This window comes from Triturus cristatus, chromosome 5_2 (assembly GCF_964204655.1).
Source record: "Triturus cristatus chromosome 5_2, aTriCri1.1, whole genome shotgun sequence".
In the NCBI taxonomy this organism is placed as follows: Eukaryota; Metazoa; Chordata; class Amphibia; order Caudata; family Salamandridae; genus Triturus; species Triturus cristatus.
The window spans coordinates 108,189,615-108,204,734 of NC_140588.1; positions in this window are offsets into that span (position 1 = coordinate 108,189,615).

Genomic DNA, 15,120 nt, shown 5'->3' on the forward strand with positions numbered 1-15,120 from the left:
GTGAATGTCTGTACAGGTGTATAAGTGCATTTATCAGTGGCTATATTGATGAGTGACTACGTGTATGAGTGACTGTATGGGTGACTGAGTAGATGTGTGTGCAGCACTAGGAATCAATAAGTGTTTATTTACTAACTAGTATTGGTGTGTCTATGGTTTCGAGAATGGTAGCCTGTATCTTAGAGTGGGTGTATCAAAGGTTATCTTATGGTGTGAGTAGGAGCATCAGAGATTAAGTGGATGATGTCATCAGTGATGTCACTGGCCATGTCATGAGTGATGTAATATGTGATATCATCAGCAGTGCATTGCGTGGGTGCGAGTTATAGTTAGTTCAGCTAACTATAACAGCTGAATTTCTGTATGAGTGAAATGTCAGACTGACTATAACGTCCCTGAAACGTGTGTTTTTTTCAGTGAATATCTAAGGTTTTTTAAAAGCTAATTTCTAACTATAAAGTCCCTGGAACCTGTGTTTTTTTCAGTGAATTTCTAAGGTTTTTAAAATGGGAATCCCTAACTATAACATCCCTGAAACCTGTGTTTCTTTTCAGTGAATTACTAAGGTTTTTTAAATGCTAATCCCTAGCTATAACGACCCTGAAACCTGTAGTTTTTTCAGTGAATTTCTAAGGTTTTTTAAATGCTAATTTTATCTATAACGTCCCTCAAACCTGTGTTTTTTTAGACATTTTCTAAGGTGTTTTAAACAGTTTAATTTATTAAAAAATTATTCTAACTATGTTTTGCAGGTTTCTTGCCAACATTTTGTTTTGATTTTTACAATGTTTTTTTTAAATATTTGGATCACTTTTTTTAAAATATATATAAAATAGGGTAATAAGGATTTATAATATTATGTACTTAAATAATTACTATTTTTAGTAAATTGAAGTATTGCTCTATTGTTACAAATTTTGTAGTGTATGTTATTATGTGAGATAATTGTATTCACTTTTTTTACTGAATTAAGTTTTGTATGATTACTTTTAATAGCATAAAATATGTATTGCTGTATCATTATGATAACAATGTCTTTTTTTTCAAAAAAAGGGTTGAACTCCGTTCGCGAACCGACATGCTTGGTGCACAAATCGGTTATACGAATGTAAGTGTAAAATACATATTTACAACGGAATAATATATTTTTTAGAAGAAGTTTGTTACTGAGTGTAACAAAATAGTATTAGTGTCGTAAAATAGGTAAAGAAAATGTAAAGCACAACATGATCATGCAGCGGTCGCGAATAAGTCGCAATCCCTGCCGACATGTATTTCCGGAATGGCGTAGGGGTTGCGACTTCAGCGCAATGTAAAAAAGTAAGAAATATCACTGTGGAAACTTTAAATATCGGTTTTGCTTAAAGACTTTCACTAAAATACTTTAAAACACAATTCATAAATAGCAATTTACACTTTTCAGTTAGGTTTCGCACATTTTACGGGTGTGCGATGTACTTGATGGGTACGCTTCTCGTACGTGAATCCATGTGACATGAAAAGAAAGCTTATTATTGGTTAAAAAGCTTTTCATTCTCTTAGAAGGTGGATCCAACACCTGTTGTAGTCCTCTTATTTTTGGTGTGTCTGCTTCTTAGACTGCTTTTTTGTAGGTTCTAAAAATTGTTTATTTTATTTGGTGTTGTGACTATTTTTGTTGAAGAGCCTGTGAAGAAGCGTAAAGAAATTATTGTGTGGGTGCTTTTCACCGTGCCAGAGGGAGAAAAGAAAGTAAATGCAAGGAAGGTGACCTTCAGCACCTGCCACAAAGTCCTCTCCAGAGGATCTAAAAAACAATATCCCTGTGGCACACCTTCAAATGCAAAAACATCTGGAAACCATCCATCTAACTTGTCTTGCATGAGAAATAATGGCACAGAAGAAGAGGGAGCAAGCTGCAGCTGATTACGGTAACTAACGTTTTACGTCAGCTGGTGTTGTTCTCACCACTCCTCAACCCCCAATCTTCCCCAAACTTGCTAATGCAGGAATACACTATAGAAAATGTTTGACAACTCTTTGTGTAGGGGAAATTTCTATTGATACCATTATCAATCTTTTAAAAGCACATAAGTGCTAAATTTGGGGGGTGTCTACCTTGTGTCACTTTGTTGTTATGAAACACTATAGTTGGACGTGTTCACTTTTACTTTTTAGTTTAAAAAAATCAAAAACACCCACATTTTTTAAAATAAATTTAGAAAATACAAAAAAAATCTAAATTGTTTAAAAAAAGGCGCTTATAGAACCACATATACTGGTTAAAAATAGAAAAATTGTATGTAGTGCAACTGATTGCTTGCATAAATGTGTGTGTGATGAATGTAAGAATAGTGCCTGGATGATTGAATGAGTGCATAGGTAGTATGTCAGTGAATCCATGAGTGTAAGGATACTGCCTGAGTGAATATTTGAGTTTAGGAGTACTACCTGAATGATTGCATGTGTACAAGGGTAGTGTGTTTCATTGGATGAGTGCATAGGTAGTGTTAGGGTTATTGGATGAGTGCATGGGTAAGGCATCAGTGAATAGATGAGTGCATGGGTAATGGCTGAGTCTTTGGATGAGTGGATGGGTAGTGCCTGGTTGATTGGATGATTGGATGAGTGCATGCGTAGTGTCTGAGTGAATGGATTAGTGCAAGGGTAGTGCCTAGGTGAACAGATGAGCGAATGGGTAGTGCCTCAGTGAATGGAGGAGTGCATGGGTAGTTTCTTATTGAATGAATACATGCAAGAGTAGTGCCTGGATCAATAAATGAGTGCATGGGTAGTGCCTGGGTGAATGGATGAATGCAAGGTCAGTGCCTAGGTGATTTGATATTTGCATTGTTAATTCCCGAGTGAATGGAGGAGTGCATGGATATTTCCTGATTGAATGGACAAGTGCAAGGGTAGTGCTAGGGTGATTTCATGAGTGCATGGGTAGTGTCTTAGTGAATGGATGACTGCAAGAGTAGTGCCTAGGTCATTGGATGAGTGCATGGGTATTGCCTGAGTGAATGGATGAGCACACATGTGTAATGCCTCTGTGAATGGATGAGTACAAGAGTAGTGCCTGGATGATTTGATATGAGGATAGGCAGTGCCTGAGTGAATGGATGAGTGCATGGGCAGTGCCTTGGGTATTGGATGAGTGCATGAGTAGTGCCTGAGTGAATGGATGAGAACAAGTGTAGCGCATGAGTGAATGAATGAGTGTAAGAGTAGTGCTTTGATGATTTGATATGTGCATGGGAACTGCCTGAGTGACTGGATGAGCACATGTGTAATGCCTGAGTGACTGGATGAGTGCAATGATAGTGCCTGGGTCATTGGATGAGTGTATGGGTAATGCCTGAGTGAACGTATGAGTGCATGTGTAATGCTTGAGTCAATGTATGAGTGCATGGGTAGTGCCAGCGTGATTGGATGAATGCATGTGTAGTGCCTCAGTGAATGAATTAGTGCATGGGTAGTATCTGAGTAAATGGATGAGTACAAGGGTAGTGCCTGGTTGAACAGATGAGTACATGGGTAGCACCTGAGTGAATTGAGCACTGCATGGGTAATTCCTCCTTGAATGCATGAGTGCAAGGGCAGTGCCTGGTACATTGGATGAGTGCATGGTTTGTGCCTGAGTAAATGGATGAGGGCATGTGTAATGCCTGAGTAAATGGTTAGTGCCTGAGTAAATGGATGATTGCAAGAGTAGTGCCTGGATGATTTGATATGTGGATAGGTAGTGCCTGAGTGAATGGATGTGTCCATGGGTAGTGCCTCAGTGAATGGATAAGTGCAAGAGTAGTGCCTGGGTCATTAAATGAGTGCATGGGTAGTGCCTGAGTGAGGGGATGAGTGCAAGTGTAAAGCCTGAGTGAATGAATGAGTGTAAGAGTCATGCCTGAATGATTAGTTGAGTGCATGGGTAGTACCTGAGTGATTGGATGAGTGCATGGGTAGTGCCTGGGTGACTGGATGAGTGCAAGCATAGTCCCTGCATCTTTGGATGAGTACATGGCTAGTGCCTGAGTGAAAGTATGAGTGCAAAGGTAATGCCTGGGTGATATGATGTGTGTATGTGTAGTGTCTGATTGAATGGATGAGTGTAAGGGTAGTGCATAGGTTATTGAATGAGTTCCTGGGTAGTACCAAAGTGACTGAATGAGAGTATGGGTAGTCCCTGTGTGATTGGATGAGTGCATTTATAGTGTCCGTATGGTTCAATGACTGCATGGGTAGACCCTGGGTAATTTCATTAGTGCATAGATAGTGTCCGGGTGAATAGACGAGTGCATGGATAGTGCCTAGGTGAATGGGTAAGCCTTTTGTATCTCATGTGTGATTGGAACAGTGCAAGAGTAATGTCTACGTCATTGAATGAGTGCATGAGTAGTATCTGGGTGATTGGATGGGTGTATGCATAGTACCTATGAGATGAATGAGTGGAAGGATAGTGTTTTAATTTTTGGATGCGTGCATGGGTTGTGCTGTATACTGCAGATTCTATGGTTTAAAACGTAGACCTATTAGCTCTGTAATGTGCCTTAAAATACTTATTCAAATAAGAAGATACACCATACTTTAAAATGCTCAAATTTTCAAAATTATGAAAAGCATTTTCAATACCCACCTGTCCTGTATAAGGAGGAGAAAGTAATACATAAATCTTCTTGTACAGAAATTTTTAAAACATGTGTGAAACAGACGTATTCTAGTATGTGTAGGCTTTTAACGTTTGTTGTCCATCTGATGACTCTAACTGAACAACTATGTAGCTTATCATAGAAATGCACAAATGTTGTCAGGCACACAAGCAGGCTTGACTTATCTATGTATGTGTCTGAGAAGTCCTTGGATAGAAAGTACAATACACAACTGAGGAGTAAATAACTGGCAATAACTTGCAATATAAGTACTTTTATTACACTATGCAGTTTTAAAAAAAAGTAAATGCTACACTGCTCCACAGAAATATGATCATACTTTTCAAGTAGAGTGAAGGATCAATATTATTTTTATTAGAAACAAATAACATATAATTTAATTTTCAAAATTTTTCCAGGTTATCATTCACACTATATTATGTATTCTTACTTCTCAAGCAATTTACAGACATGAATCAGTAAAAGTATTTTAAGTAGTCTTAGCCTAAACAGCATTAACACTGTTTTGACACTTCAACAGTGGCTACTATGAAGAAGAAAAAGAAAAACTGTTATTTAATAATAATATTTTAGAAAAATTACAATATTAAATTTTTGAGAACACAACATAAATTTACAGTTACATAACATTCTATGTTTCCCTTTTTTGCTGTTCTGAGATTCCACTTTACTTTACTGAACACAGTGATTTCAATGTAGCATCATCATTGAACAGTAGGGTAAAAAAACAATCAAATTGATTGTAGAAAGAAAAAAAAATCAGCATAAAACGTCATTATCAAGATGTGTAGCTGTACGATTTCCTATCTACAATTTTCTTACTCACTTGTTTCATCTACATTAACTCTATTATTTATCAGAAATACATTTGACAAAATGTACACTCTCTTTTATACCAGGTACAATATAGACAACAAATATATAAACTAATTGCTTTTAAACACTATTTTCTAAATGTAATGTGAATGTGCACAAATAATAATCAAAACAGTAATTATAAATACCAATAGTTTGCACTGCTGTGTACTTTCTGTTGACTTCTTACCCAATGGGCCGAATTATGTATTCAAAACTTTGGCTGCAGAAATGACATATAAGAATTTGGTACTTCAAAAGGCAATCTCGGTTTCAATTCCAGGTGGGCATCATTGCAATGTGTCTATCCTTTGTCACACTTTAAATAAACTGGCTAGTGTCCAGATGTTGTAGTAGGTCCATCAGGGAAAACAATAGCCACTGTGGTATAAGTTCTTCCCGAAATAGATATTTGACATGCTTTAAATTTTTTAATTTTTATTTCCAATTTTGTTCCATTTGTTCTACAACATTGTAACATTAAAAGGAGGTCTTTTCCAAGTCTTTCCATATGTAATGTCGTTAACATGTCTAATTTACAATGTAAACATGTCATATCCTGATTTGATGTTTTTATCAACTTGTTAAAAGGTACTGATTTGCTGTCTGGTATTGTTAAGAATAGGAAGCGTTCTGTTTGCATTTGATTGGTGGAAGTAAATGAACAGTCTTCACACTTATGATCCCATCTGTAACTTAGTCCAAATAAGTTATCAATGTGTATTCATCATCTTCTAATACTCCAAGCATGACCATTAGGCCTGGGCTAAAATTTCGTTCCGCTCGTGGAAATTGTGATAATTTGACATTTCCGCGTTCCGCGGAGAGCGCAAAAATGTAAAAATTTCCGCAATCCGCATTTTACCGGAATTTTTTGCTTGCTCGCGCTGTAAAATAATAAATTCTCGCGTGCGTGCGATCACCTTACCTGAATCCCCGCGTTCGCCGACAAGTTTTCCCGATCCGGTCACGTTCTCCACGAGATGTTGGAATGTTGGTAGCCATTTGCGCTGTCTCGCGACAGTTCGCGCCCACAGTAACGTCATTCGTCGCGCGATCACGTCTTTCTCCTCGCGATCATGAACCGCGAGACAAGTGAAAACAAGATGGCCGCGCCCGAGAGCAACCGCATGGGTAAGTTGGCGAGCCGCGACCACGCAGAAAATACCGCGAACGGGCGGGAAAAAAACGTCCGCATCTTTGCGATATTTCCGCGTGTTTGCCGAGATTTTTAACATTTTCGCGATAATTTGCGAAAGTGAATTTTGCAAATTCCGCCCACCCCTAATGACCATTAGAAATTCTTGTGCATCTAGTTGTATGTTGAGAGTAAATTTCACTGAACCACTACATATATCTAAAAGATGTCCAATGCCAGATACAGTATGCATTTTACTTCTGTCACTTACCAATTGTTGAAATAGATGATGTAGTGCAGAACAGAATCTTTTTTCACGATTTTGCAAGATTTTATGATGAAGATGTGGTAGAGGAAATACAATACTCAGAATCACATTAGAATAACAGTTGATACCTGAACTGTTTTCCAACTGGTATCCTACAATGTCATCAACACTATCCTTTTTTTTGTTTCTTGACACGTTCAACTATTTAGTTCTTTTCTTTTTTACAACCTCAGTTGCATGTTTGACATATTTTTGTTTTGGACTGACTACACGTTTCTCATATATGGGATATTCACCTAAATCAGGAGCAAAACGTCTTCTTAAACAATTGTACTCTTTTACACCATTTGCATAAGCACTACCCTTTTTATCATCAAAATGTATCAAATACAAACCAGACAATGGAAAATATGCCATTCATATGCCATTCCCTCTTTGAATACTGTACTTCCTATATTAATAAAAGCTTTGTTTGTACTTAGAACTTGAGATTTATGAATAATTACTGCATATGCTAGAGACAGAAGAAACTGTTGTCTGTGAACATACAAGTTCTTTACAAGTAAAAAACATATAACACAATGCCCAATCTGTCTTACTTCATTAATCTAATCAAATGAGGTAACATAGTGAACATCAGCAATTGAATTATCTGCAACATATTAAATATACATGTTTGCATTCCATATTTTCAAAATAACTGGATTGCAGTCATTAATGTACTTTTATTTTTCTGTTCTTCTTAAGTTGTATGTATTCTTGCAAGATTTTTCGAGTTATTGTATGTCATACTGCTGAGAAAAATCTATTTACTCTTCGTTTAGGCAGTATTTCCCACATCGATGACTCTGAAATCATAATACATGTTGTCTCAAGCTCTTTTCTCCTCCATCTCTTGGAATGGCACCTGTAACATACTGTTCAATGAAAGACAAAACAGTTTCATCACTATCTGTTCCAAATTTTGGTGAATTCCTTATCCATACTAACATGTGTACATGAGTAGCACCTCTTGCTTGGTGTTCCTTTTGCCAAAAGAAATCTGTTACCACTCCAAGAAGTGCAATGTATTTGTTGCAGATAAATGACATCATACCATGAAATCAATGATTAAAATACCTGCACACATTTACAGGATCCAACTAACAGAGTTCTCCAGCTGTCTTCAACTCAATGTTTTTAACATTTGATTTAGCTTCTTGTAGAAATTCAAATAAATCATCCCACACAGCTAAGTGTTACAAACCATGTAGGTGTACCTAAGTTTCTTAGCATGCATTTAGGTTCACTATGACAACGATACCAATATTCATAAGTACCACATTGGCATGCCATCAAATTGATTAACTGCAATTCCATATTCTCATCTCTTTGCTGAACTTTGTCCATGAACTCTTTTGCAGGAACATGTTGAAGATAAAGTCCTGTTTTTAATATGTGGTTCACTGCATACGAAAGTGCAGACAAATTGCTTTCAAACACAAGATGAAATATATATGGAATGCACTGCCAATATCTTGGATTTTCACAATATATTCTTGTTGATCGGTGTTCTGAAGCTGGAATCTGTACACCTTGCTCATCAAATCATCCACCTTCTCCAGTGGGGAATAGCTGGGGAAAACAACGAGCTTCTAAACTTTTTTCCCATACACTCATGGGACTTCCCTTTGCTTCTTTCATTTGAAATAATTCAATACTGTTTCCAATTATGTATTTTGACTGAAGAGGATGTATTGTATAATGTTCAAAGATCTCTTCAGCTCTACACTTGTCCACTTTTTCAATTTGGCCACTTGAAATTTCTGTTTCATCTTGCAAGTATATTATGTGTTCATCAATATTTATATTCTTATAATAAATATTATTCTGTACCAGGTATAATGTAGCCTTTTGAAGTTTATTACCATCTACAAACTCTTGCCATATGTATCTACTCTTTATTGGTACATCATTTACTAGAATAACTACTGACTCATTTTCCTCTCTGACTACACTAACAGTTTTAATGTTTTTTTTTTAAATCTAAAAGAAGTACACAACTCTTCCTTTGAGAGCTTTTTGTAAATCTGTTGGTAGCAGCTGACCTGTTTTAGGCTCCATACAAACTATGGCCTGAAATGGGTGTACAGATTGAATAGGAATAGACTCACATGTATTTAAATCTGCCAGGTCCTGAGGAATCGATACCAACTTTAAGTTGTTATGTACTGCTCTAGCTGGCAATTTGTTTCCTCCTAATTTGTTGTAAAAGTACTCACAAATAACTTGATCACTACCCAATTCAAATGGACCTTCCACCAACAAATAAACATCAAATTGCTGCCACTTTTCATTGTTTTCTTTTTCACTTTTTAAATATAAATTAACATTCCTAGTTTGACTTCTATAGTGAGTACGTTGACAGCAAATACAAATATATGGGCTCATTACGATGGTGGATGGAAAAGCCCTCCAACCGCCCCCAAAAAAAGGAAAAAAAATGCCTGCATGTTCTGCTGCTACTCCAGTGGTCAAAATACGATGCAATGCATGTAAAATCTGACCGCAGTGGTAGGATTTCACAAAACACCATCCACTACGGTCGGCAAATCTGAAAATCCAACCGCGGTGAATGGAAAAGCTGTGTCATGCACTAAGAAAGCTGATTCACCTATGGTATGACCACACAGCAAATCAGGATGAGATGGCGGAGCTATCGTAACGATTATTGCATTTGGACCGCAGTGGTCACGCTATGGCTACACGAATGATGGTCAAATAAAATGCCATAACCAGACCTGCAAGTGGGCCAGTTCTCCCCCCTGCCCTCAATTACATCTGACACGCACCAATGAATTACCCCCCCAGTTTTTTCAAAGCACTGAAAACCTGGCCATAATTGAAATATACACCTGATGGTCATTCCTCATGTGGACACACCAGCATTGCAGATCAACCCCTTCCCTGACCATCATCATTTGCCAAACCACAGCATTGAAGGGCCAGACACCACAGCTGTTAGGAGCGGCAACTTATCACACAGCACACCAACACACCCACCTATCCACACACCCCAAGACTTTTCACACACACACCTAACACACCTCACACACCTCCACCACCACCTCACCCTCTTTACTTGTCTCATATTTGCACAGCATACACCATGTCACAGAAAATAAAATGCCCAAATTCACTGACAATGAGTTCTCAGCGATGGTAGGTGAGATAATTAGAGTAGAACCACAATTCCACATATGTTTGGAGCCATGGTCCAACAGACCACACTTGTTAGAAAAAATCAAATGTGGGGAAGGATTGTCAATAAAGTCAATGCAGTAGGTACAACCCTGCGCACACTGCAACACTTCAAGAAGAGGTGGCATGACCTCAAGACCATCCAGAGAGAATCACAGGAGTAGCTGGGGGAGTGGAGACTGTAAGTAGCAACAATTTTATCACATCACACTGTCATGTACTGTCATGCACAACCATTGAGCTACAATTCCCAGACAAAAATTAACTCATGTGCAATGCCCTCTTTCAAAAACATATTTCACATGAAAAGCATTTCCTTTCTCTGCTTCACCTTACAGGTAGGTAGCCATCTTAGTAGAGAGGAGGTTGTTGGGAAATGAGATTAACACTACAACTCCACAAGGCCCTCTGACCTCCCTCCCAAACAGCATGGAACACTCCCCTCATCCCAGAGTCATGTGGCAGCCATCTCCCCCCTCTGCTTCACCTTACAGGTTGGTAGCCATCTTAGTAGAAAGGGGACTGTTGGGATATTACATCAACACCACAACTCCCCAAGGGCCCTCTGGCGTCCCTCCCAAACAGCATGGAACAGTCACCCATCCCAGAGTCATGTGGCAGCCCTCTCCCTCCACAGTACCTCCTCACAGGTAGGTAGCATGCTCATGCTCTCTGGCCTCCCTCTGAAACTGCATGGAACACTCCCCTACCCCGAGCCATGTGGCAGCCATCTCCCTCCACAGTACCTCCTCACACATAAGTACCCAGCTCATGCTCTTTGGCCTCCTTCACAAACAGAATGGAACACTTCCCTCACCCCAGAGTCATGTGGCAGCCATCTCTCATCTCTGCTTCACCTTACAGGTAAGTAGCCATCTTAGTAGAGAGGGGATATTGTAATATGATATCAAAATCACAACTCCCACAATGCCCTCTGGCCTCCCTCCCAAACAGCATGGACCACTCCCCCACCCCAGAGGCATGTGGCAGCCATCTCCCTCCTCTGCTTCACCTTGCAGGTAGGTAGCCAGCTCATGCTCTCTGGCCTCTGTCTCTAACAGCGTAGAACACTCCCCCTACCCCAGAGCCATGTGGCAGCCATCTCCCTCCACAGAACCTCCTCACAGGTAGGTAGCCAGCTCATGCTCTCTGGCCTCCCTCCCAAACCTCATGGAATACTCTCCTCACCCCAGAGCCACGTGGCAGCCATCTCCCTCGTCAGTACCTCCTCACAGGTAGGTAGCAAGCTCATGCTCTCTGGCCTCCCTCCCAAACTGCATGGAACACTCCCCCACCCAGAGTCATGTGGCAGCCATCTCCCATCTCTGCTTCATCTTACAAGTAGGTAGCAATCTTAGTAGGAAGGGGGTTGTTGGGATGTGACATCAACACCACAACTCCCGAACGGCCCTCCGGCCTACCTCCCAAATAGCATCGAACACTCCCCCATACCAGAGTCATATGACAGCCATCTCCCTCCACAGTACCTCCTCACAGGTAGGTAGCATGCTCTTGCCCCTGTCCTGACTCCCAAACAGCATGTAGCAATATGACCAACACATCCCTCACTTATTAGCCAAATCTACAATGCTCCATATTTCACATCCAGAGCACACACAACTAAGCTCAAGTATATGGCACATGAATCACACTTTGAATCACAAAGTCCCATGTTTAGAAAAGCAGAGCACAAGCATTATATGCACAAAATAATATTTGTAAGTTCCAGTTTTGGAAACCATGGAGGCTCATATGCACAAAATACAAGCATGGACATTCATACAAAGGACATATCACACATGATGTTAATGCAAAAGGACTGACAGAAATTGGGAAGTGTCTGCATAGTTGAAACATATTAATAGAAGAGTCTACAATGGCCCTGCCTAAACCAAAGTGGATGGGCACCAAGTTGGTCTATGATGATATGTCCTTTGAAAGAAGTCAACAAGATCTTCTCCAAGAGATAAGTAAGTAAACAATACTGTTATGATATGAATATACCATAGATCAGACAAGTGTTATTAATATTTTATTGATTTTTTAATCTAAACATTTTCTTTCTCATTGGGTTTTCAATTGTTTTTAGAAAAAGCATATATGGTAGTGATATTTAACAATAATAGATGAATGTACAGTCTGTGAGCTTCACGTGTATAGAAACTCACAAATGAGCCATATTGTTACACTGAGAACAAAAACGACAGTAAATTTACTACATCACAAATTCAGACTAGACAATCCCAAACATTCACATTTAAAGAACAGTATATATTTTGAGATATAAAGTACAAATAAACATTGAGATCTTAATTCCTAAAGAGAGGTGCATCTCTGTCTACACAACATTGTATTTTAGAGAATCTTTTAATAATGCACTGTCACTGTTATCACTTTAGGAAATAAGATCTCATTGTTCAGAAGATCTTGTTGAATTTTGTTACTAGTATTTTTCCCTAGTTTCTTCTCCAAATTGAATCAGCCCCTCAGGGACCCTCTTTGTTTACTTGAATGTCCTTTGTTGAAACACCCTATCTGTGCATGTGAAATATTTGGTTTTACAATGAAAGTGATTATGAAACCCGCACACCCTCTCTTCAAAATTAAACAAGTTTGTCCAAATTTTTCTTTTTTTGGGTGCTATCCTGGAAAGCGCTCCATCCCAAAAGCACTTGGAAATTAAAAAAAATAAGAAGCTGGTACGACACATCTATACCTGTCCCAGGATGCAACCACCTCATGAAAGATGACAGAGTCATCGTCAACCAGAAATTAGTCCATTTCAACTCTTTTATTCCTCCATCTTCATTTTATTAGCTTGTAAAAACAGTAATTTCAATTTTCAAGTGCGTGTATAATGCCTCCTGGCCTTCAATACCGCTTGTTAAAATCACTGGTTTCATGATTAGTTTGAAGTTTTTTTATGTAACCCAATGCATTTCGGGCTGGTGCCCTTCTTCAGGGGTCACTACAAATATAAGAAAAACAATGTGTCACAAGCACTTTCAAACTGTCCAAATTAATCAACTGTTACTGTTAAAATAAAAAAAACTGTAATCATGTTTTTTATCCACCCTGTAAACCTTAATTTTACTTAAATTGCACTCACATTTATGTGCATACAAAGAAACATAACCTCAAATAATCATAATTTCAATATTCAAACCCATCGTGCGGAGTGCCCGTTTCCTAAATCATTAGTGTTGAAACATAATCCTGTCTCCCCAGCCACTTTTACCTAACCATGCTGCCCATAATTAACCACATGTTACCCCCTACGTGCAACCATAGAAATGAAAAAAATATTCGTAGTTCACAAAAAAACATTAATCCAACGTAATACTATCCATATATTGATTTAAACGCTTGACATAAAACAACTGTGCATAGACAACTTGTGTACTAAATCATTAAAAAATAACTGTTACATAAACAATTAATTTTATTTTCTTCAAAAACGCTTTTGACCAATGTTGTTTCCACCAATGTCACTGCTTGAATGATGCACCGCCTCGCAATGTTCGTGGAATTCTTGGGTGCTGGGTATCCGATGGGACGGATGAGTATACAATGAAAGTGATTATGAAACCCGCACACCTTCTCTTCAAAATTAAACAAGTTTGTCCAAATGTTTCTTTTTGGGGTGCTATCCTGGAAAGCGCTCCATCCCAAATGCACTTGGAAATTTCAAAAAATAAGAAGCTGGTACAACACATCTATACCAATACCAGGATGCAACCACCTCATGAAAGATGACATTGTCAACCAGAAATTAATCCATTTCAACTCTTTCATTCCTCCATCTTCATTGTATTAGCTTGTAAAAACAGTAATTTCAATTTTCAAGTGCATGTGTAATGCCTCCTGGCCTTCAATACCGCATGTTAAAATCACCGGTTTCATGATTAGTGGACAAGAGGACACTGAGACTGAAGCCCTGGCCACCGTCGCTAGAGTCCTTGGGGTGTACCAAAAGAACCAGAGGCATCTGGGCCAGGTAGTAGTAGAACTGCGTTGGCTCTGCCTGCTGCAGAGGTCCATGGAAACCTGTATGGGACAACTGGTAGATCTCATGGGCCAGCTTGGGGGTGTATTGAGGACATGCAGCTCAAATAACTCCCCCCCACCCTCTATCAGCCACAGGGAGTGATGACCTGCAAGCTGATGACTCCTCAGATACCTCTGAGCCGGCAGCAGAGCCCCCGTCAAATGCAAGAGGGGACATCCGAGAAGCACCACAGGAGGATCACATGGCAAAGCACCAAGCCAAGCTAGGTCGCTGAGCCAGCCATGATGTCACCAGTGCTACACCGGACATTGACTTTGTTCACCATCCTGTCCCACATTGCCAAGTTGATGGCAGGAGTGTTTTGGACTGTGGAATTCCTCTAACGTGGGGACTACTCTATTTGTATCTGTTACCATCACTGACAAATGAAACAGTCTGTATGCACAATTAACATCTCACTCACTTTAATACAAACACCTTGTGATAGAAAATAAACACAATTAACACCCATATACCTTTGTGTGAGTGCTATATTAATCAGAGTAAGTACAATGTAAACTCAGATTTCAATGTACTACAAGATTTGATTGTGACAATCCATTGATAGTGCGGAAGGACCTAGAACGACACAAGAAGAACACTGAGTTGTCATACACTACTGGTCAACACTGTGAAAGATTCATTTCAGATAACACAGCCAACATCATCAACATAGACATTAGGTAACTGGAAATAGAACCACAGTGATGATCAAAGTAACCCACAGCTGTGGGCCCATAACAGCCATCATCCCAAAACATCATCAATGCTACTGCCCTAACAGCAAAGCAAACTGAAACAGTCATAACTGATCAATGCTAACCCACACTCAAGGAAAGTAGTTGTTGTTGCATGTCAAGACTTTCCTCCTCACCACTATCATCATCACTGGGCATGTGTGGATTTGATGTGGGGGGCTCCTGCT